The sequence below is a fragment of the Alosa pseudoharengus genome, unplaced genomic scaffold (assembly GCF_046254945.1).
Source record: "Alosa pseudoharengus isolate Yale_2024_CS ecotype anadromous, Long Island Sound unplaced genomic scaffold, YU_APseudo_1.1 YU_APseudo_1.1_scf_119, whole genome shotgun sequence".
Classification (NCBI taxonomy): Eukaryota; Metazoa; Chordata; class Actinopteri; order Clupeiformes; family Clupeidae; genus Alosa; species Alosa pseudoharengus.
In genome coordinates, this window is record NW_027468586.1 from 141,478 (window position 1) to 164,529 (window position 23,052).

The window sequence follows — 23,052 nt, forward strand, 5'->3', positions numbered from 1 at the left end:
CAAATTCATTGATAACAGGGCCATGCTCATTCTCATGGGAATTCAGGAGACTGACAATTACAGAGTCATCTGCAAATTTTAGAATGTGCCTGTTGTCATACTGGCTGCGGCAGTCATTGTTGTACAGTATGTACAACAGGGGGGAGAGAACACACCCCTGAGGTGAGCCTGTGGATGATGTTAGGCCACTGGACAGCACTTTATTTACCCTCACTCTCTGAACTCTGCGTGAGGAAATCAAGTAGCCAACCAATCAGGCTTGGGTCAAGGCTAAAGTTGTTCAGTAGTTTCTCAATCAGTAGGTGGGGTTGGATGGTGTTAAATGCCGAGGAGAAATCTACAAAGAGCAACCTTGCATGATTCCCACTTTCCTCCAGGTGTTTATAGAGAAGACTTAGTAGAGTGATGGTAGCATCCTGCACCCCCCTCTTGGCCCTATAGGCAAACTGGGAAGGATCCAAGAGAGGTTGCACCTTGATTAGGAGCTCAGCTTTAATCAGCTTCTCTAAGGATTTTGCAATAAGAGATTTTGGATGCACACAAGTTCATGGATCAAACCAAGCACCTCATAACATCTATATTGTGCTTTTATCTGATATATGCAATGATATATGTAGGCTACCTCATGTGCAAAAATGGGAAAATAACATGTATTTAAAAATATTACAAATGTTGCAAGCTTTTGACTTTATAGTCAAGCAGGTGATACATCTTAATAATTCAAGCATGTTTCTCATGTTATATACAAATATTTTTGTAATTTTGAAATTATAGCTATTTCTGTAATTAGACTACATGCCCCATGACGTGTAGCGTTCATTTCAACGCTGCTTTATAACAATGGCGCCGAATTTGTAGTTCATTAAAACGGCTTTGTATTAAAACATAAACAAATTATTGTTAGGATGCACACTGGCACAGACGACTTTTGCTGGGTATAATATGTAGAGAAATAGTTAAAGCAAGTTAGTACATGACTCATTGGCATTCAATGAAAAGAAGTATAATTCCACAAAATATCGAAAAACGTGTACAGTAGGCTACTTCTGACCCTTGTTGCTAGGCAACGCCCCGTAGGCCTACCTGCTTGGCTGAAGAATAAGGAGGCTCATTATCCTAATCTTTGCTGTTCAAAGCAACATATAAATATATAAAACGATATAACACTTAAATTGAACAGGGAATAAATTAAGATGTTGATCAGACTGTAATAAGGACAAGCAATAGGCTAATAAACAAATGCCCATTCAATCAATGATATAATAACAAGTTGCTTACTGTTTAATGGACTAAGTGCATGTTGAACAAATGTGCCTTTAGACCCCTTTTAAAACACTGTAAACTATCACAGGAACAAAGAGCACTGTGCAACTTATTGCACCCACATGGAACCACTGAGGAAGAGTCTTGAATTTAGCGTTCATGAGTGGTCGACAGAACAAATGGTAATCAGAAGACAGCAGTGGGCGGTTGGGGAAGTACATCTTGATCATTGAATTAAAATAACAAGGAGCAGATCCAGTCAGTGTCCTATAGGCCAAAGTGAGAGATTTCAATGTAATGCTGGCTACTACAGGGGGAGTGTAGGAGAATAGACCTAGGAGTGGATATGCATGCCCGATATCCATACCCCATCTGCTGGAACATTGGCTCATATATGTATTTTCACTGACACATTATCTATGTATCTATCTCATTTTAATTATGATAGCCATAGTACATGTGAGATTACAACAATAATAATGAAAGTAGTAATACAAACTGAAATGACTAAATGAATGAATTCCTTTATTGTTATTGCATTGGGAAAGAAGCTATTTCTAAATCTGCTAGTGCTAATCTGCTTGTTTTTAGACTCTGTAACATAGGTGGCTAACTGTTTCCAATTGTCCTGTTCTGTTCATGGTACACCAAAACTGTCACACTTGGATATTGAATCAATTACGATGAAAAACACGTAGCTTATCAACAAAGAAAAGTGAGATTGCTTTATGATGATAGATGCTTTACTTTTCCAAAAGATGTTGACACATTAAAGGAAATGACATGTAGTATTGTGATCCTTCTTTATGATCTGCCGCTGCTGCTGGTGGTGTTTGTGGTGCTGGTGGTGTTTGTGCTGCTGTTGGTGTTGCTGCTGGTGCTGGTGATGGGGGTGATGGTGGTGCCTCAACAGACTGCTGCAGCTCAACAGATTAAAGGAAAAGCACATTATTGTTAGATATGTGTGTACAAATCTGTTTTAGTCTGTAAAACACACTGGTATGCAAAAGGTTTTAGACAGGTTCATGCATTTGTATATATACCTGGAGATTGTAATACGCATTGTATGAGCGTACCACCTGCCTCAGCTTTTCAGCAGTGAAAGCTTTACGCCCTTCACCTTTTCCATAAAAAATGGCAAACAATGCATCATTACTGGTTTTATCATATACTCTTATGAAAAGTCAAATCATGTTGCAACAGCTGTGTGCATGCAGTTGAAACAGTAATAGTTGGTCAATATTAACATACCGTCACTGACTGAGGCAAAGGGCAATTCCTCAGGCCACCAAGGCGGCCTGTGTTGTGGCAGATATTCAGACCGAGACAAACCCTGACTCAGTGCTGAGATAGAAGGGTGTTAAAGTGTAATCAGATTCAGTAGTCTGCATCATTTTGATCTTTAAATAAGGAAATTGAAAACATACAATGCCAGTCATACCATGTTCTTTTATCAGACGGCCAATTGCCATCCGGCAATGTGTGCCACTGATATCAGGGTCAACGTATGGCCTCTCACCCCCCAAAGCATCTGTAAGACAGTACGCTCAGTGTCATTAAAAACAAATGTTAAGGTTCCTTTTCTGAACTTCAAGAAAGGATTGACACAGAAACAAACCTTAACACCACTTTCATTTATACATACCACTTGACACACCCCTATTAGTGTACATGTTTAGCAGCTCAGCCTTCCTGTCATTGGTCCAAAAGGCCTCAAGATACTTTGGCCCTAAATGAACCGTAACCGGGAAAAAAACCCTTAAAATCCATTATCAATTCGGTTTGTGTTGCCATGTCAATATCATTTTTATCAAAACTCAGGGCCAGATTGTGACCATACTAAAATAATTGTTCTTCCATTGAATGTCATCTTCGATAGATCTCATCATTGAAATGTTGTTGAATAAAAACATATTACATATACCTGTGAAATTAACGGTGGGTGACTCACTGCTGAAGTCAACCCATACGGCAAAAGCCAGGGGTGCTCCAGCCTCACCACCGCACCAATTCTTCATCTGAAAACAATATTAAAAATATTATACTTTCCCTCTCTTTTAAAAGCAGCCTCCCTCCCTTTCTTTCTTCACTGCACCCAATATTAGCATGAATTGAGACATGTCCCACTGTATTCTGAAAGCCTGACCTACTTTCCTGCAGACTTTTGCATATCATACGATCAGTGTTCATAACTCTATACATGGCACTATTTTGTATATTGGCGAACGAGGTACACATATGATAAGTTTTGAGCTCCAACTCAAAGGCAAAGCAGTTTCAGCCATGCAAACCATATATTTTCTGAAAGCTGGTCAGTTGTAGGTGTGATTTAACATACATTAGGACATGTCATGTGGTTACTATGGTCATATTGTGGTTGTTGCTAGGGTAAATTGAATGGTTGCTATGGTGTTGCTAAGGTAGATATGGTGGTTGCTATGCAAAATAACATGGTTGCTATGGTGGTTGTTAGGGTAAGCATGTTGGTTGCTATGGTGGTTGCTAGCTTGACATTATACAAGTGGTTGCTAGGGTAATTAAGATGGTTGCTTGGGTGTTGCTAGGGTAATTAAGGTGGTTGCTTGGGTGTTGCTAGGGTACATATGGTGGCAAAATAACAAAGCAGTGGAATTGCTAACGTTTAGCCATTTTTACATTTTTAGCCAAAAAACTCACTTATGTTGGTCTGATCAGTATGAAATCAGAATATGTTGAACAACGGGACATTACAAACAAGCCAGGCTCAGTTTGGAGTCGGTGGATTATTCCCGGAAGGAGATAAACGGTTCGAAACATACAAGGTTTCCCTCTTCTGCTGCGGTAACGCTAGGTGCTAGAGGGATGGGACCAAGACGCACGGCACCGCCTTGAGGCCCCTGACAACTGTTCCAAAGGTGGGATATCTGAGACACCCACAAAAAAAACAGTGAAGGAAAAACTTTAAAAAAGTTGACCACTCCCACTTCAGAGGTGGAGTTTTGGGTGGTAGCATGGAGCTACGAGGCTGAAATTCAAGTCAGACCTTCTGCACAAGACCCACATAGAGCGTGCAAAGTTTCATCGCTCTAGCTGTAACGCAAAGCATTGTGCCTACTTTTTTGGCAATTTAAAGCAACACCAAAGAACTTTTCCTCTGTCGCACGCACTATTTGTTTATCCAGCACCAGCTTTGCAAATAACAATGTCCACAGACAAGGTAGAATATGTTGCATGATTTTATGAAAGTACGATGTATTGCGACATCAGATGCAAGTCAAATTTGTAGTTTCTCATGTCTCATTCCATCGAACTACATATCCGCTACCCGATCCGGCAAACTTACATAGTGCGGTTATAGCCGATAGAGGGCCTCGAAGCGGATGCAGAAAGTGCCGTTCACCCTGTTACGAGTTGATGAACCACTGAAACGATTTTGGAAACACTATTTTAAGGTACAAAAAACTCTTTGGTGTTGCTTTAACATTTAGCCATTTTTCAATTTTTAGCCAAAAAGCACACTTATGTTGATCCGATCAGTATGAAATCAGAATATGTTGAACAACGGGACATCACAAACAAGCCAGGCTCAGTTTGGAGTCGGTGGATTATTCCCGGAAGGAGATAAACGGTTCGAAACATACAAGGTTTCCCTCTGCTGGCGCGGTAAAGCTAGGTGCTAGAGGGATGGGACCAAAACGCACGGCACCCCCTTGAGGCCCCTGACAAATGTTCCAAAGGTGGGATCTCTGAGACACCCACAAAAAAAACAGTGAAGGAAAAACATAAAAAAAGTTGACCACTCCCATTTCAGAGGTGGAGTTTTGATATGTCAAAGTCAGTAGGAAGGTAGGACATGTCTTAATTAATTGACATCTAGAGGCTATAGGCTTTCAGAAAATATATGGTTTAGGTGGTCAATTCAGCTGTCCCTTAACAGTGTAGGCCTAAATATATCAGCTGTACAATGCGTTTCTCGATCTACAATATGGGCCTATGTACGCCTTATGATGCACCAAAGTCAGTGGGAAGGTGGGACATGTCTTAATGTATATTAATTGACATCTAGAGGCTATAGGCTTTCAGAAAATATATGGTTTAGGTGGTCAATTCAGCTGTCCCTTAACAGTGTAGGCCTAAATGTATCAGTTCAATCTACTTTCTACAATCTGTAGAAACAATCTAAATCTACAATATGGGCCTATATTTAGCACAGCGACAACCATATCTAGCAAAATCACAGTAAAAGTAATGTAAAAGTGATGTAAAATACCTGCCAATTGTCCTCTGTATCCACCGCTGCAGTAGACCATGATGTGAGGATGCACTCCATAACACAGCTGTTAATGGAAGCAAGGACTGAGGTGTCAAGGCCAGCATGCTTCAGCCTCTTCAGGAAGTTGACAAATGAGTAGCCAAACAAGGACAAACAAGGCCTTGCTTACATACTGGCTGTCTTGTAGTTTGACACCACTCTCCTTTCTGTGAGTGTTCTGTTGGAGTAATTTAATGAAATGCAACCCATACATCAGGATATCAGGAGCAAGGATCTGTGAAAACATAAGTAGAGGGGAGAAAAAAAGACATAAAGATATGTCGAGAAAACATTGCAGCACCATCCCTAAACAACACATCAGGACACCTTTCTTTCCTTTTTCATTTGATCACTACTGCAATTCATACACCTTGTACCCTTGTATACAGGTGAGACAAGGGTAAAACTGATGTGGGTATTTATTCTATTATAGAATAGGCTACTAAAATATAACTCCACAACTTCAAGTGTCAACACTGTAGTTTTGAAGGAGTATTTGTAGTTCTTATGCAGGAAAATCAGTATAGGCTACTTTGGACATTAAAAGCTGCATGCACTACGTAGTACACTCAGAAATGCATTATTTTGGAGATAGAAATGTTGCTTTGTTTTTCAGAAAAACGGTAGTAGCATAACAGAATTTTTTGTCACATGAATTACCCAGACCCAAAGAAACAAATAGCTTATTATGTGAAACAGACCTGCTTATAATTTAATGTCAAACACCATCTCAATCACCATCGCACTCATTTCGATAATTTAACCAAATAACCATAACAATTATTTATTTGGCTAATTATCACGCATTTGTCCACGTCTTTTACCATTATAAGACATTCACTAAGAAATTGCACTAATTTCGCGTGATTCTAGTTGTTTTACAGCATGAAGGGTTTTTGGTCATGATAAGTATACCTATATTTTGTTCGAAACAACAAAAAACAACACCATTATTATTTATTTACTAAATTAACGTAGTTTAACTTACCTTACCCCACATAGCCAGCCAGCTCTCGCTCTACGATGCGTTTCCGCTTTCTTGTGGTGGCGTGTGTCACATGACAGCAACCAGCCTATCACACTGGGGCTGTTTCCTTTTTCGAGCGTCGCCCTGGGATCGTCGCACACAGTGACGCGATGCACAAAATTGCGCCAAAATATCAATAGCAATGAAAAAGTACAGTCTTAATATTTTATATCCTTGCTCAAATTTGTAAAATAATGAGCATAAATCTCCGAATGAAAGAAACTTGGGTATATGTAGCCATTACATTTAAACACATCACTTCCCAGAATGCATCTCTTTGCCAAAGAACTTTATTTCCACCTTAAGCAATATAAACATTTCTGCAGTAGTGTATTACATTTATAACAACTTCATAATCAGTATTGAGACGAAAGAACTAGTGCTATCAGTAAGCTATTCTTTTTAAGTTGACATTCTCTGGGGATACGCTTCTGACATGGGCTTTGTTTACCTAGCAACGGTTACTATGCCTCGCTGAAATGAGAAGTGAGAACGTTTTTATTAAATATCCCACTTAAATAAGGGCATCATTTAAGCCAACGGCAAATATGCAGTCCTGAAACGACTGTAATTATTCAATATCCATGTATCCCAAAGTTATAAAAGTCAGTTGACCGAAATCTGTACTCAGTTGTTGAAACGGGGGATCCGTGTGTGGGCCACGGAATATATTGTCATTAACTTGCATTGGAACGAAATCTGTGTGTGTTTCACGGAAATGTAACTTCCGTTGAGCGAAATCTGCACTCAGTTGTTGAAACAGGGATGGAATGCAACGCCTGACAGGCTAACATTACATAAAAATCGAACTGATTGTATCAAAAGTGTGTTTCCCAATAAGATAACAACATCCGTTGAGCGAAATCTGCACTCAGTTGTTAAACGGGGATCCGTGAAATAGCCACGGAATATATTGTCATTAACTTGCATTGGAACGAAATCCGTGTGTGTTTCACGGAAATGTAACTTCCGTTGAGAGGAAATCTGCACTCAGTTGTTGAAACAGGGATGGAATGCAACGCCTGACAGGCTAACATTACACAGACACTAAAAAAGGCAATAAAAATCGAACTGAATGTATCAAAAGTGTGTTTCCCAATAAGATAACAACGTCCGTTGAGCGAAATCTGCACTCAGTTGTTTAAACGGGGATCCGTGAAATAGCCACGGGATATGAGTGTCATTAACTTGCATTGAATCGAAATCCGTGTGAGTTTCACGGAAATTTCAGTGATTCCGTGGGCCCACCACGGATTTTGAGTTAAGCGTCCGTGGCTATTTCACGGATTCTGTTGATCTGCAGTCCACTCCGCTCCTCAGAATTCCTGGGCAGAAAACAATATCAATTGCAAAAGTTTAAAGATGCCCTGCCACATGTATTTCATTACTTTGTGGTAATGTCTGAAGTTCTACCATGGACTTGTTCACTTGCTTTACTGAACGATAGCAGTGAAATGACAATAATCAAACATGTCATGAACAGCTAAAAGTGCTGGTAGGTTTACATCTAAAACAGAGTCATTAACTTCCTGTTTCGCTATGTGCAACAACATAAAGGACCGTAGTGCAATATTCCCTAGAGACTCTGCAACATTTTTTGTGGAAAACATACCTTGAGCCTATCCACCATTGATAGGCTATTGCATCAAACACCTTTTGATACACTCAGTCAGGCATCCTCTCTAAGATGCGAAGAATTTGCAGACTTCTTCAAAAACAAAGTAATTTCTATAAGGGAGGCTATTGGTAACAGGTAATATGTTTGATAGTACACCCAAAAACAGCCCCCCAAAATTAAGGGTCTTTAGCACTATTACTCAAACTGAGCTTAGTAAAATTATAGCTCAAACCGGCTCTTCAACATGTGCTTTGGATCCAATCCCTACTAGATTCCTCAAAAATGTATATGATAGCTTAGCTCCCTTTATTCTCAAGGTAATAAATACCTCATTAGAAACAGGTATATTTCCAACTGCTTTTAAAACCGCTGTTGTGAAACCTTTACTTAAAAAGTCGAATCTTGACCTAATCTGAGCAACTACAGGCCTATATCAAACCTACCGTTCCTGAGCAAGGTACTTGAAAAAGTCGTTTGTAATCAGTTAAATACCTTCCTGAACGAAAACAGTATCCTTGAAAAATTCCAAATCACAGCACAGAAACGGCTCTAGCAAAAATAGTCAATGATCTTAGACTGGCTACTGACTCAAACAAAGTCTCAATCCTTATTCTTCTAGATTTGAATGCGGCATTTGACACCATTGATCATAGCATTCTAATTCACCACCTTGCGAAGTGGGTGGGTCTCTCTGATAATGCTCTGAACTGGTTTCAAACCTACATTACTGGCAGAGATTTTTATATCAGTCTAGGAGATCATGTGTCTGTAAAACATGACTTGCCTTTTGGTGTGGCCCAGGGGAGCTGCCTTGGTCCCCTGCTCTTTTCCCTATACAGTGATGGCCAAAAGTGTTGGCACCCATGCTAAAGTTGACTGAAAAGAGGAATATAAAATCATCTTTTGGAAATTGATCTTAATGCCTTAAGTGAAAAATGAGGAAATATCTATTACCTATTAGCTGGTTTGATTTGCATTGAGCTCAGTGAGCATCAAACCAGCTAATAGGCTAACTGAAATAACACCCATGCCAATCTCTAGGTATGGTGAAGGGTATGTGATGATGTGGGGCTATTTTAATTCCAAAGGCCAAGGTAACTTTATCAGGATGCACAGTATTCTGGATCCATGAAATAACTGGCCTTTAAAAATAAAAATCTGCCTGTCTCTATGGGAATTTAACATAGGGGTGTCAATACTTATGACCCCTGTATTTTAAGGAAGAACATTTATTTATTTATGATACATTATTCATTCACTAAGAAAATTTGTGTCCTTAAAGGTTAGATATTTCCTCATTTTTCACTTAAGGCATTAAGATCAATTTCCAAAAGATGATTTTATATTCCTCTTTTCAGTCAACTTTAGCATGGGTGCCAACACTTTTGGCCATCACTGTATATGCTTCCGTTGGGAAACATCATAAGTCAGCATAATTTAACTTCCACAGCTACGCAGATGATACCCAATTGTATATTTCTGTGGAGCCAACTAACCCAGATGGCCTTTGCTCCCTCACTGCATGCCTAACCTCCATTAATCAGTGGATGAGCAAAACATTTTTGAAACTAAATTATGACAAAACAGAGCTTTTTGGTTGGACCAAAACCAAAGCGAGACATTGTTCTTAGTAATCTTGGGAACTTGGCGCATCAGGTCAAACCAAAAGTAACAAGCCTCGGTGTCATCTTAGATGCAGAGTTACGTTTTAAGCCCTATATCAGTAAAGTTACTCAGACAGCCTATTTCCACCTGAGAAACATTGCCAAAGTGCGGCCCTTTTTAACCCAACAAGATGCAGAAAAACTAATTCATGCCATAGCTGTCAACCCTCCCGTTCTTTCCGGGTTTTTCACGTATTTTCACTTTTTTCCCGCTGTCTTCTCGTTTTAATATTTTCCCGTAAATATCCCGTATTTTAACAATCTCATAACATTAGCTCTACCATCGGACTTGTCAGTCTCTGTACTGTTGTCCTGTTGCTACCCCTTGCCCTTCCAGCGAATCAGATGTTTTCAAAGCATCGTTTTGCTTGCTTAAAGGCGACAGTGAGACTATTTAACATGACAGCGTGGTTGTCGTGAGAGCATGATTCAGTGGCACCTGTAGTGTACGGCCGCACGCACTGTGTGTATCGGCCTACCAGGCTATAGCTACAGTATACGAGTAGAGAAAGAATTCCCCCTGTTTGTATATTCACTCCAAGTTGGCCTAACTTCCCAACTCTGCACTGTAGCCCATACACTGCATGACAGGCTGTTTATATTTTTCTCTAAAATAACCAAATGCATTTGTTCAATTGTATGAAGAAGAATTACGCACTAGGCTACTTGGAACGCACACATTATGTTTGCGCAGGAGAGAGAATGACACGGGGGCATCGATTACAGAACTTTAGCCTTGTTAGGGCTGTATAAAGTTGACCAAATTATATAGGCTGTTGTTAGGCGTAAATAAAGTTGGCTACTTTGTTGTATTGTTTAGCTGCCCAATGCACGAGCTTGTAATTGCGAAACGGACTAATACTGACGAAGCTGAAGTTGGCCGCACATTCAGAATGCGGTGTAGTTAAGTTTCGATTCCACCTTAAATATTGCAATTTCGACCAATCTTTAAGTAAATGATACAACATGCTTTCTGTCAAATAAATCGGTTCATATTGCACTTGTTTTGGGGGGGCTTTTCTGTTCTTTCTTTACATGAGCTATATTTCATATTTTACAATTTATGCACTAGATTTGATACCCATTGCTCACACATGATTTGCCGTGAGATATTACACCACATCCCGATACTACCGTCTCACAGCGTTCATATGACACCCAGCATGCCAAATTTCGTCGTGGAAAATGCCCATTTTTTTACATTTAAATGACTATATTTCATATTCCACAGTATATGCACTAGATATGATACCTATGGTCCATACATCATTTGCCGTGAAATATTACACCACATCCCGAAACTACAGTCTCTGTGTTTTCATTTGACACCATGCATGGCCAATTTCGTCGTGGAAAATGGCCATATTTCATAGATTTAATTTACATGAGCTATATTTCATATTCCACAATTTATGCACTAGATTTGATACCTATAGCCCATACATCATTTGCCGTGAAATATTACACCACATCCCGAAACTACAGTCTCTGTGCTTTCATTTGACACCATGCATGGCCAATTTCGTCGTGGAAAATGGCCATATTTCATAGATTTAATTTACATGAGCTATATTTCATATTCCACAATTTATGCACTAGATTTGATACCTATAGCCCATACATCATTTGCCGTGAAATATTACACCACATCTCGATACTGCAGTCTCTGAGCTTTCATATGACACCCTGCATGCCAAATTTCGTTGTGGAAAATGGCCATATTTTATAGATTTACTTTACATGAGCTATATTTCATATATATTACCATTTGTGCACTTGATTTGATGCCTATTGCCCACACATCATTTGCCGTGAAATATTACACCACATCCCGAAACTACAGTCTCTGAGCTTTCATTTGACACAATGCATGGCCAATTTCGTCGTGGAAATTCACCCTTTTATTACAATTGAAATTACATGAGCTGTTTTTCATATTCCACAATGTATGCACTGGACTTGATACCTATTGCCCACACAACATTTGCCGTAAAATATTACACCACATCCCAATACTACCGTCTCACAGCGTTCATATGCCACCCTGCATGCCAAACTTCGTCGTGGAAAATGGCCATTTTTCTTACATTTTAATTACATGAACTATATTTCATATTCCACAGTATATGCACTAGATTTGATACCTATGGCCCATACATCATTTGCCGTGAAATATTACACCACATCCCGAAACTACAGTCTCTGAGCTTTCATATGACACCTTGCATGCCAAATTCCATCGTGGAAAATGGCCATTTTCCTTACATTTAAGTTAAATGAGCTATATTTCATATTTTACAATTTATGCACTAGATTTGATACCTATTGCCCACACATCATTTGCCGTGAAATATTACACCACATCCCGAAACTACAGTCTCTGAGCTTTCATTTGACACCATGCGTGGCCAATTTCGTCGTGGAAATTCACCCTTTTATTACAATTGAAATTACATGAGCTGTTTTTCATATTCCACAAATGTATGGACTAGATTTGATGCCTATTGCCCAAACATCATTTGCCGTAAAATATTACACCACATCCCGATACTACCATCTCACATCGTTCCTATGACACCCTGCATGCCAAATTTCGTCGTGGAAAATGGCCATTTTCCTTACATTTAAGTTACATGAGCTATATTTCATATTTGACAAATTATGCACTAGATTTGATGCCTATTGCCCACACATCATTTGCCGTGAAATATTACACCCTATCCCGATACTACCGTCTCACAGCGTTCCTATGACACCCTGCATGCCAAATTCCATCGTGGAAAATGACCCTTTTTCATAGATTTAATTTACATGAGCTATATTTCATATTTGACAAATTATGCACTAGATTTGATGCCTATTGCCCACACATCATTTGCCGTGAAATATTACACCCTATCCCGAAACTACAGTCTCTGAGCTTTCATATGACACCTTGCATGCCAAATTCCATCGTGGAAAATGGCCATTTTCCTTACATTTAAAGTTAAATGAGCTATATTTCATATTTTACAATTTATGCACTAGATTTGATACCTATTGCCCACACATCATTTGCCGTGAAATATTACACCACATCCCGAAACTACAGTCTCTGAGCTTTCATTTGACACCATGCGTGGCCAATTTCGTCGTGGAAATTCACCCTTTTATTACAATTGAAATTACATGAGCTGTTTTTCATATTCCACAAATGTATGCACTAGATTTGATGCCTATTGCCCAAACATCATTTGCCGTAAAATATTACACCACATCCCGATACTACCATCTCACAGCGTTCCTATGACACCCTGCATGCCAAATTTCGTCGTGGAAAATGGCCATTTTCCTTACATTTAAGTTACATGAGCTATATTTCATATTTGACAAATGATGCACTAGATTTGATGCCTATTGCCCACACATCATTTGCCGTGAAACATTACACCCTATCCCGATACTAATGTCTCACAGCGTTCCTACACCCTGCATGCCAAATTCCATCGTGGAAAATGGCCCTTTTTCATAGATTTAATTTACATGAGCTATATTTCATATTCCACAATTTATGCACTAGATTTGATACCTATGGCCCAAACATAATTTGCCGTGAAATATTACACCACATCCCGATACTGCAGTCTCTGAGCTTTTATATGACACCATGCATGGCCAATTTCGTTGTGGAAAATGGACATATTTCATAGATTTAATTTACATGAGCTATATTTCATATTTTACCATACTTAATACCTATTGCCCACACATCATTTGCCCTGAAATATTACACCTCATCCCGATACAGTCTTTGAGCTTTCATATGACACCCTGCATGCCAAATTCTATCGTGGAAAATGGCCATTTTTCATACATGTAATTTATATGAGCTATATTTCATATTTTACAATTTATTCACTAGATTTGATACCTATTGCCCATACATCAATTACACCATATCCCGATACTACAGTCTCTCAGCTTTCATTTGCCATCATGCATGGCCAATTTTGTCATGGAAAATCCCCATTTCATTACAATTGAAATTCTATGAGCTATATTTCATGTTTTACGATTTATGCAGATTTGATCCCTATTTGGCGTGACATACAGCACATCCAGATACAACAGACTTTGCACTACTTAAAAAATCTCACAAATTCTATGTGTGCTCATGTATAGCATAAATGAGAATTGCTCTCTTATTTCACACTTCTACTGTCAGTCATAACTGTTGAAATCTGACAATGATCACGAGGAGCGTGTAATTACATCCATTGTGCAGTTATTCTTTTTTTCTGAAATATAGCTCATGTAACTTAAATGTAAGGAAAATGGCCATTTTCCACGATGGAATTTGGCATGCAAGGTGTCATATGAAAGCTCAGAGACTGTAGTTTCGGGATGTGGCGTAATATTTTACGGCAAATGATGTTTGGGCAATAGGCATCAAATCAAGTGCACAAATGGTAAAATATGAAATAAGTAAATCTATAAAATATGGCCATTTTCCACGACGAAAGTTGGCATGCAGGGTGTCATATGAAAGCTCAGAGACTGTAGTTTCGGGATGTGGTGTAATATTTTACGGCAAATGATGTTTGGGTAATAGGCATCAAATCAAGTGCACAAATGGTAAAATATGAAATAAGTAAATCTATAAAATATGGCCATTTTCCACGACGAAAGTTGGCATGCAGGGTGTCATATGAAAGCTCAGAGACTGTAGTTTCGGGATGTGGTGTAATATTTTACGGCAAATGATGTTTGGGTAATAGGCATCAAATCAAGTGCACAAATGGTAAAATATGAAATAAGTAAATCTATAAAATATGGCCATTTTCCACAACGAAAGTTGGCATGCAGGGTGTCATATGAAAGCTCAGAGACTGTAGTTTCGGGATGTGGTGTAATATTTTACGGCAAAAGATGTTTGGGCAATAGGAATCAAATCAAGTGCACAAATGGTAAAATATGAAATAAGTAAATCTATAAAATATGGCCATTTTCCACAACGAAAGTTGGCATGCAGGGTGTCATATGAAAGCTCAGAGACTGTAGTATCGGGATGTGGTGTAATATTTCACGGCAAATGATGTGTGGGCAATAGGTATCAAATCTAGTGCATAAACTGTGGAATATGAAATATAGCTCATGTAAATTAAATGTAAGGAAAATGGCCATTTTCCACGATGGAATTTGGCATGCAAGGTGTCATATGAAAGCTCAGAGACTGTAGTTTCGGGATGTGGTGTAATATTTCACGGCAAATGATGTATGGGCCATAGGTATCAAATCTAGTGCATATACTTTGGAATATGAAATATAGTTCATGTAATTAAAATGTAAGAAAAATGGCCATTTTCCACGACGAAGTTTGGCATGCAGGGTGTCATATGAACGCTGTGAGACGGTAGTATCGGGATGTGGTGTAATATTTTACGGCAAATGTTGTGTGGGCAATAGGTATCAAGTCCAGTGCATACATTGTGGAATATGAAAAACAGCTCATGTAATTTCAATTGTAATAAAAGGGTAAATTTCCACGACAAAATTGGCCATGCATGGTGTCAAATGAAAGCTCAGAGACTGTAGTATCGGGATGTGGTGTAATATCTCACGGCAAATGATGTGTGAGCAATAGGTATCAAATCTAGTGCATAAATTGTGGAATATGAAATATAGCTCATGTAAATTAAATCTATGAAATAGGCCCATTTTCCACTACGAAATTGCATGGTGTCAAATGAAAGCTCAGAGACTGTAGTATCGGGATGTGGTGTAATATTTCACGGCAAATGATGTGTGGGCAATGGGTATCAAATCTAGTGCATAAATTGTAAAATATGAAATATAGCTCATGTAACTTAAATGTAAGGAAAATGGCCATTTTCCACGATGGAATTTGGCATGCAAGGTGTCATATGAAAGCTCAGAGACTGTAGTTTCGGGATGTGGTGTAATATTTCACGGCAAATGATGTATGGGCCATAGGTATCAAATCTAGTGCATATACTGTGGAATATGAAATATAGTTCATGTAATTAAAATGTAAGAAAAATGGCCATTTTCCACGACGAAGTTTGGCATGCAGGGTGTCATATGAACGCTGTGAGACGGTAGTATCGGGATGTGGTGTAATATTTTACGGCAAATGTTGTGTGGGCAATAGGTATCAAGTCCAGTGCATACATTGTGGAATATGAAAAACAGCTCATGTAATTTCAATTGTAATAAAAGGGTAAATTTCCACGACAAAATTGGCCATGCAAGGTGTCAAATGAAAGCTCAGAGACTGTAGTATCGGGATGTGGTGTAATATCTCACGACAAATGATGTGTGAGCAATAGGTATCAAATCTAGTGCATAAATTGTGGAATATGAAATATAGCTCATGTAAATTAAATCTATGAAATAGGCCCATTTTCCACGATGGAATTTGGCATGCAAGGTGTCATATGAAAGCTCAGAGACTGTAGTCTCGGGATGTGGTGTAATATTTCACGGCAAATGATGTATGGACCATAGGTATCAAATCTAGTGCATATACTGTGGAATATGAAATATAGTTCATGTAATTTAAATGTAACAAAAATGGCAATTTTCCACGACGAAGTTTGGCATGCTGGGTGTCATATGAACGCTGTGAGACGGTAGTATCGGGATGTGGTGTAATATTTCACGGCAAATGTTGTGTGGGCAATAGGTATCAAGTCTAGTGCATACATTGTGGAATATGAAAAACAGCTCATGGAATTTCAATTGTAATAAAAGGGTGAATTTTCACGACGAAATTGGCCATACATGGTGTCAAATGAAAGCTCAGAGACTGTTGTATCGGGATGTGGTGTAATATCTCACGGCAAATCATGTGTGAGCAATGGGTATCAAATCTAGTGCATAAATTGTAAAATATGAAATATAGCTCATGTAAAGAAGAAACAGAAAAGCCCCCCCAAAACAAGTGCAATATGAACCGATTTATTTGACAGAAAGCATGTATCATTTACTTAAAGATTGGTCGACAATGGAGTCACCAGAAAAAAAGGCTTTTATTCGTCTGTGAGGAGTAGCCTATGTTCGTCTGCTACTAGGCAAATGCCAGTGTCATCGCGTATTTGCAGTCAGCACTGCCCCCTGTCGGTAGAAAATTGCAATATTTAAGGTGGAACGGAAACTTGACTACACCGCATTCTGAATGTGCGGCCAACTTCAGCTTCGTCTAATACTGCAACCCTTCCAACGTTGGGGGACGAATGTTGACATTTTCCCGTATTCTGCGTGAGAAACCCGGGAAATCTCCCTTATTTTCAATGCCCAATGTTGACAGATATGATTCATGCTTTTATCACTAGCAGGTTAGACTACTGCAATGCACTTTTCACTGGTCTTCCCAAAAAACATCTAAAGAAATTGGCACTCATACAGAACTCTGCGGCTAGACTTTTAACTAAGACCAAGAAGAGAGAACACATCACCCCTGTGTTGGCTGAACTGCACTGGCTCCCTGTTTCCTATAGAATTGATTTTAAGGTTATGTTACTACAAAGCTCTAAATGGCATAGCACCTTCATATATCTCTGAGCTTTTAATATCAACCACAAAGGAAACTTAGATCATCCAATTGTAATCTTTTAATTGTACCCAAAGTGCTCCACAAGCAAAGTGGAGAAGCTGCTTTTATCCATTATGCCCCAAAACAATGGAACACCCTGCCTCTGTACATCAAGCAGGCGAGTTCAGTAAATATTTTTAAAAAAGATTTGAAAACATACCTGTATAGGAAAGCCTTTAGTTAACTCATCTTATCCTGTAGACTACTTTTTCAGATTATTCTACATCTGCTGCCATTGGAGGGCGCAGCCAGCCAGAAGCAGATGGGCTCCCCCTATTAAGTCAGGTTCTGCTCAAGGTTTCTTCCTGGAATATGGGAGTTTTTCCTTGCCACAGTTGCCATATGGCTCGCTTGTGGGGGGTTAAGGCTGCCAGTCTTGAATGTCTGTGTATAAAGTCAAATAATTGCGACATATGCTAAGAACAAGCTAAGGCTGGCTGCTTGGAGTCCGCATCAACGGGGCCTAAACATTTGTTAGTGTAGCCGGACGAGTCCTTACCTGGGGCATAGTGATCGGTTTTGTTGTGTCTCGCTCCTGCCCCGCCTACTTCGTAAGTGGGTAATTGGCAGCTGTGCTCCATAAAAAGGGAGTGGGGCTATCTAGGGCAGACGTCTGCTTTGTCCAGGGACGACTCTGACCGACCTATCGCCTATCCCCGACGTTTGTTCCACCATTTGCTCCAGGTAGGCTGGAGTCTTTGTCTGAGGAACATTCGTTTGTGCACTGATGTGCCGGAAAGTTCAGAACTTTTGTTTACATTCCAGTAACAGCAGTCGCTGCTAAACTACTGGCTGGATATTCTCACGGCTGCTCTTTCCCCCGGTGTGCTCATCAATTCCAGCTTAGGTAGGTGTACTCCTTCCTGTGTGCAAACATTATCGCATAGCTAGGCCACTCTTACGTTATCTGTTAATTACAGCAACATCACGGAGTGTTGCGCTGTCCGGGCTCCCTACATCTGACGTTAGCTGTTGCATGGTAGGTTTTAGCTTTATTTACCTCGATTTACCTACATTAAACATAACGTTAGAGCAGTGTTTTTCAACCTTTTTTGTGCCACGGCACACCTTTGACACTTAAAATGTCCCACGGCACACTAACATCCTGTGTGAAGAAAAAATAAACATACCATAGCCTAAAATTTCAAATAATACACAGATGGCCTGGCTTCTATGCAAGACCTGCTCAATAAAACAAGCGCCCTCTGTCATTTGTAGGTGACTATATCTAGTTTAATTGTTGTTTTGAACTGGATATGTGATTCTGTGAATTCTGGATATGGGGCCCCCGTTGTACAATGCCTGCATACCACAAATAGTGCAATCATACAATCAATGAGAGCATGTTGTTCTAAATTCTTTGATGCAACAGTTGCTTTTCTGGACCAGTGGGTGCAAGGGCGTAGGTTTGGTCTGAGCTTTGGTGGGGACACTACCCACTAATTCCCCCGGAAAAAAAAAAGGAAAAGCCACTCAACTCTTTCACCAGCCACTATAGATATAAAATGATTAAAATGTGCTACTGTCCAACTTGATCTATACTGTGTAGCACATAATCTGATTTTATATGTATACATATGTAGGCTATATTAACATTTATTTTCTATTTGGTCTGTTATGAAATCATGCATTGACCCATTTAAGCACAGCTCAGTTTTAAGAAACTTAAATACATGCATGCTTAGCATTTTGTGAAAAGAATCATTAAGGCTACATTGACAACTCTTAACCATAAGCTGCCTGTATATTTTCTAATAGGCCTATTTACAGATATCTAGGCGATGTAAGCACAGCTCAGTTTTAAGAAATGCTTAAAGCCGAAAGACCATGTTGAATTTTTCTACAATTTATTTCAAAACCGGATTACTCTGGAACAGCTAACTATACACGGGAATGCTTTACACCGTTGTGTTCGGTAAGGTCTGCTGTTTATTCTGATATATGGGTTGTCATGTGTTGCGTGAAGAGTGTGTAGGCCTAAGATATTCCACCGAGACGAATGGATGTGGAGATGGGCACAGAGAATAATTATTAAATCTCTTGAAGTAAATTTTTCTCGCGAACTGTTTATCACAGCAAATAGTGGCTATAGCACCGTTTAAAAGCTGAGAAAAGGCTCTTTCATGTGACACATGTGTGATGAGTAGCCTACTCGAGGAGTTCAACAGAGAAGAATGGATGAATTTGGACGCACTTCATATGCCTTGCAGTGAAGTGAAGCTGAAGCGCAGCGTCTCCTGCGGCTCACTAGTTATTATAGGTAACTTAAAATCAGCGCGATTTACCTTTATAGGCTACTGCACATTACACGATCTGTACGAGATGATCCGCAGCAAAGTGAGAAAGTATTTAACTCTGTAGCGCATGTGAGCGCTTTCCCCCCCACTTCAACCTGAATATTGGTGGGGACATTTCAGTCGTAATCTGACATTGGTGTGGACACGTCCTTCGGTCTCCACGCAAATCTACGCCCCTGAGTGAGTGACATTTGGGTAATTTTCTGCGGCACACCTGATGATCTCTCACTAGTGTGCCGCGGCACAGTGGTTGAAAAACACTGCGTTAGAGTAATGACTCTGTACTCCTTATAGGATCTGTATGGTATCCTGATGTGGTGACGGCCTTGCTGTTTTGTTCCTGTTTGGGGTTTGCTGTGTGGAGCGCCTTCCGCTTCTCTCTGTGGCCTTCCATCGCTGCGTCTCTGATGCATAATTGCTAGCTAACCTGGTGGTGGCTATCTGCTTGGGCCTGTTTAGTGCGGACGTGCGTGTTTGTTGCATGAGTGTGCATGTGTGGGAGTTTGGTTTGCTTGCTGCTCTATTGATGCTCGGTGCTTTTTTCTGTATTTTGTTTTGTCTTATTTGTACTCATTTGTTGTTGTTTTTATACTGCATGTACTGTCAAGTGGGCTTTCCCTGTGTATGTTGCTTGTCTCTCCTGCTGGGGGCTGCATTGGGCGCATGTTGGAGGGTTTATTCTCCTCTGGTGGTGTTTATCCCTTATTGTGTGTGCTGTGTTAATTAGTTTAGATAAGTCACCTTTTCATTTTGATTTGCAGTGTGGTTTGAATCACAGATTTCGCCTCAGAGGCTTTGACATCTGCCCTCTACGGCAAGCCCAATCTAGTGTCAACATTGATCGATCCTGACTGGCATTAGATGGTGTTGCTCTGTTATTGAAGTGCATGTACATTGATCCTGTTTTGAATAAATAAATTATTATATTTTTGTATTGTAATATCACGTCTCTGCCTATTATTCAGACTACCAACTTGTGTGACCCTAGTGGTAAACAGGAAATTATCAGGTTAATTTAACGGGTAGGTTCCTGGGTAACAGGGTATTAGAACCTGGTAACTGTTTATATACAAGGTAGGCTACTGTCACATTAGCCTAGGCATTTGTCAGCAAAGCCTTTATATATATCCATAGTAGTATAATAGTATTTCTGATATGTTGCTGATTGGATCATAAACGGCCACAGCAACAAAGGGGAATGACTGACTCTTCTTTAATAACTGTTACATGTTGTTTTTTTATATTTCTGATATGTTGCTGATTGGATCATAAACGGCCACAGCAATGAAGAGAAGTGAAAGTGATTGATAATGACTGACTGAATGAATTTGGAATCACACTCATGTTTTTGTATACTAGGAATCACTCTCCCCACACACTCTGTCACACATGATAAACAAAAAGGTGTTTCACTAACTGGCCTAAATGTTCTATTTCAATTTAATTTTCAATTTAATTTCACTTATACACGTCTCATTGTGCTTTATAGAACGTTAAACATTCAGAGAGAGCCCATGAGTAACAGGGGCAAGGGAAAAACTCCCTAGAATTGGAGATACATGATAATGAATAGGTTAATTAGGTGTAGAGAATGTTTAAAGCCACCTGAGGTATAACCAGTCACAGAAAGTATCGATTTGAATGTTAAATCTTCAAAAAAATAAGCATAATGTGCTTTCCTTGCTGACTGTTTGGAATTATTGTAGTTAATGTAATCTTACTGCTCTTTTGACAGAGAGCACATTTCTTTTTCACTTGGAGCATGCCAACACATATGCCATTCACTAAAGTGTAAATAATAATAAAAAAATGGGGCCCAGTGATGCACATCTGTTAAGCTGCTTAATTGATCTTTAATGTATACTTTGGGATGTTGTACTGTATATTTTCAATCCAAACAAGATGTACACCCTGAAACAATTAAGCAGTAAGCCCTGCAAGACCTTACTGTAGGTTTCAATTGTAGAACAGGAAAGGTGATTTTAGACATTGTTTTGCATCATGCCTAACACCACCCCTTTGTTCTAAAAATCAGAATGGTTGCCAAGCAACACAAAGACACAGCAACTCTAACTTTTGTATCAATTCATGGTGTATAAATAAATAATGACATGCAGTCAGCATTAAGGGTTGCGTTGGACTTTTCAATGGCTTCGAACATGATTCATCGAACATGAATCCTAATCAAGTACCGAAAGTATCCATTTTAGAATGTTAAACTATACTATGCAAAATCCCCCTTCTGTGTCTCTCTTTGCAGAAAACCCTTCTCTCAGCAGTGAGATGAAAACATGGTTCCTTAAAGTTTATTTCCAGTCCTTTGATTTAGTTGTACAATATAGGTGTGGAATTTAAATGTTATTTTAACATTGCATTTGTGTAGAAATGCTGTTTTCCCCTGTATGTATCCCCCTTTCAATGTGTTGAAATGGTGGAAAGAAACAACCCCTGCTCCTCAAGACTACTGTAGCTTTACACTTGCCAACTTATCCAAAAGAAAACATTTTGACTACCATTATCTCTCTTTCTGTCTATTTGTGTTTTCTGCTCTCTCCCTCCTTTTTTATTTTTCCCTCCCACTTGTTTTCCCACGAAAGAATTTGCTTAGACCTTCTGGCTGTGTGGCTTTGACAGGGACTTGGAACGTCTGAAAGTATGTAGACTTACTAAAAAGAGGACAAAGGGATAGACGAAAGGAGAGAAGAGTAACAGAGCAAAGGGAGAACAAAAGGGAATAGTTTTATAGAAAACCACTTTTGGCAGCCAACTAAATGTTGTAGCCATCTCATGATGTTTGCTTTGTTCCCGAAAAGATGGTGTAACCGTTCTCTTACTCTGTCTATACTGGCAGTCCTGTTGTCTCTTTTCCATGGCCACAGCTTCCATGCAGTTCAGGGTGAGGATTACTATCGGAGGGTCCAGCTAAATCGTGAGCATTATCACCACATACCTGAATCAGACCAGCATGCCCTTGAGAGACACCAGCTGCAGGGCAACAACCGAAGTGGAAAGTCTGCTTTCAGAAAAGCACATAAAACTAGCGCTGAGAGGAATACACAAGCTGGGGGATCAGAGACATCAGGTAAACATGTTCCTCTACTTTGCTTAAATTGTCCTTTTAACCCAAAACTTCTATCAGTAAAATTATCTCCACTAATACTCACTTTCTCAGTAACCCTCTGATCATTTGACCCTCAGATCATCTGAAACCTTAGAATATTCATTTGGAAAACAATATTACTGCTGAACCTCTGTGGTAAGAGGGATGTAGGGTTAATGAATGATGGCATCTAGAGGG

At 39.4% G+C, this 23,052-nt stretch overlaps 1 long non-coding RNA gene across 7 annotated transcripts; it reads right to left on the minus strand.

The window, feature by feature from the left end:
• Positions 1–1,762: 1,762 nt before the first annotated feature.
• LOC143118234 (uncharacterized) lies at positions 1,763–23,030 on the minus strand. 7 transcript variants are annotated; one of them, XR_012986061.1, is made up of 10 exons: positions 22,919–23,030; positions 22,705–22,797; positions 6,543–6,665; positions 5,513–5,789; positions 3,188–3,281; positions 2,909–2,992; positions 2,705–2,794; positions 2,515–2,607; positions 2,307–2,383; positions 1,763–2,180 (listed from the first exon to the last, which is right to left on the minus strand). It is a non-coding gene; the product is annotated as an uncharacterized LOC143118234 (long non-coding RNA). The 7 variants fall into 7 exon arrangements; XR_012986060.1 differs by having other exon boundaries at positions 22,705–22,767; positions 22,919–23,029; XR_012986062.1 differs by lacking the exons at positions 22,705–22,797; positions 22,919–23,030 and adding an exon at positions 22,589–22,606.
• Positions 23,031–23,052: the final 22 nt, after the last annotated feature.